Genomic DNA, 2473 nt, shown 5'->3' on the forward strand with positions numbered 1-2473 from the left:
TAATAATAGAAATAAATAATAGTAAAAATGAATAATAATTATCAGTTTCAGGCTTCTGATGGACAATTTTCATTGAATTTAACCATATTAGAGATGGGGTATACACATTTTTAGATTTTCTGAAGTGAAAGTTCCTGTACTTCGAATTATGGAAACTATACACTCTTTCAGAATGCACAGTGGGATCAACTCCAGAAAACTTGGCCAAAAGTATAAAATGTTAATAAAATGGGCTAAATCTTCTTACTTGGGGGTTTTTGGGGTCACTGGTTATGAATCCGATGTCAAAAAATTTTTAAATAAAATGGTGGACGACTATGCTAAATATATATTGAATTTTTTTCAAAATTGGTGTAAGGTGGTTTTGAGGTTGCTGATTACGAATCCGATGTCAAAAATTCAAAAATCAAATTGGTGGATCCAATATGGCGGACGACTATACCAAATATATATACATTTTTTTTCAAATTTGGTATAAGGATGTTTTCAAGGTCGTTGATTACGAAGCCAATGCCAAAAATTAAAAAAAAAGTTGGATCCAATATGGTGTACGGGTTACTTATTCATATTTAATTCTAATATTAATCGATATGAGGGATTTTTTGAGGTCACTGAATACAAATTGAGAACCTAAATTATTAAAATATATTTATTAAAAGACTTAGAAGTAAGAGATATATAAAAAATGGCATTCTTCAATTTTCGTCAGAAGAAGATTCAGATTCAACGTCTAAACACTCACTGGTTTCATGAGAGAAAATCTCCAACATTTCGATATCAGGCACAATGAACATTGTAGCTGTTTGTGATAGCAATGAATTAAACTTTTTACGGGGTAATTTACGCAGACTAGAAATGAGTGGGTCAGATGTGAGTAGTAAGCGTAGAAAAAGGTCTTCCATACTTTTTAAACGTAAATACTTTCAGGTAAAATCTTCTCTGAATCTTTTGATATATTTATTAGAGGATTCTTGAGCATCTTCTGACATTTTTCCTATTGGTAATAATGACGAACTTATTATTTGTGCCCGATAAATAAGAAGTTTATGTACAGAGGTTGGCATATAATACCATGAATATAACTGCAAAAAGTCACGAGGTTTCGGTTGATCGATTATTAGACCTAACTCCATACGAAAACCTTTTTGTATCCTTATTTACGCGTCTCTACTTTCTCATTATCTTCGCTACCGCGAGCTTGCCATTTTTTGACATCTAGTCTATATGATACATCCAAACAACACTCGAAAAATCTAATCCAGGCATGCAGTGTGGACAATCGTTATGCTAAGTTTTTATCAGACACTTGTTTTTGCAGAATTGAATCAATTTTATTAAAGTCCTTAGAGGTTGAGCCGCATAAATGACAACGTAGCGTAGATTCAGTACCTGTGTTTGCATTGCACACTTTTCTGTCTAGCATGGTTAAAGCAAGTTCATAAGGAACAGAAATTTCTTTCCTATCTACAATTTTTTCGGAACCGACAAGCTTATCAACTTGCTCATTAAATAACTAATCTCAGTTACGGTTGCTTCAATATTCTCATGAAGAAATTGGATTCTAAGAGGTCTACAAAAACGAGGGAATCAAGGTCTTGGATTTTTCCATACCACAGTCTTTGCATTTGTATTGTATCAATTGACAAGCTGTAATGCTACAAGAGAGGTACAAAAATATTGGCATCATAAAATTTACCCTCATAATCATCAATGAATTTCTGCTTATATCTACTCTGCCCGGAGGTGCCGTCAGAACCCCATTTGCAAATAAAAGTTAAATCTTTCGCGGGTGAAGTCTTTATGACCACCATTTGAGTCGACAGAATACGATCAGCGATATGATAAAGACGAGCCTGAACATTACTTTCTGCTTTAGTATCAGTTATAATTGTATCTGATTTCTAACGGTAGCATTTGCTCTACAATTAGTGACACAGCTGAATAAGGAGAGAGAGAGAAAGTACTCTCAGAAATATAACTGAATGATGCCCCATATTTTCTACCTGTCGAAGGAGTTCCTAAAGCGACATATTCCACGAATTTTGCTGCATCCCACTTTTCCAGCGATCGAAAACTCATTTACGTAGCATAGCACAATTCTTCCACGCTTAATTGTGATCTTAAGTCCTTAGTCCGCCTTCGTTTCGTCCGATCACTGGCTGTTGTAAATTCTAAAGTGGATCTACCTGTAGGCGATCCTATTGTTGCACTTATATCCTGTTTATATTCAGTTTCTTCAAAGGGCAAGAAGACGTCGAGTTCTGGATTTCGTCTTGTCTCACCAAACAAATTGTCTTTGCAATTTATCAGATATGAATTTTTCTATGTCTCCATAGATAACAGCTGCAGTCTTATGTAAATTTTTCTGTATTATGACAAACATTTCTCTTCTTGTCAAACCCAGGACCGATTCACTCCCTTCTTCAGTATCCACTGCAGATCCTAAAATATTAAAACAATACATTATATATTT

The sequence above is a fragment of the Belonocnema kinseyi genome, chromosome 10 (genome assembly GCF_010883055.1).
Source record: "Belonocnema kinseyi isolate 2016_QV_RU_SX_M_011 chromosome 10, B_treatae_v1, whole genome shotgun sequence".
Taxonomy (NCBI): domain Eukaryota; kingdom Metazoa; phylum Arthropoda; class Insecta; order Hymenoptera; family Cynipidae; genus Belonocnema; species Belonocnema kinseyi.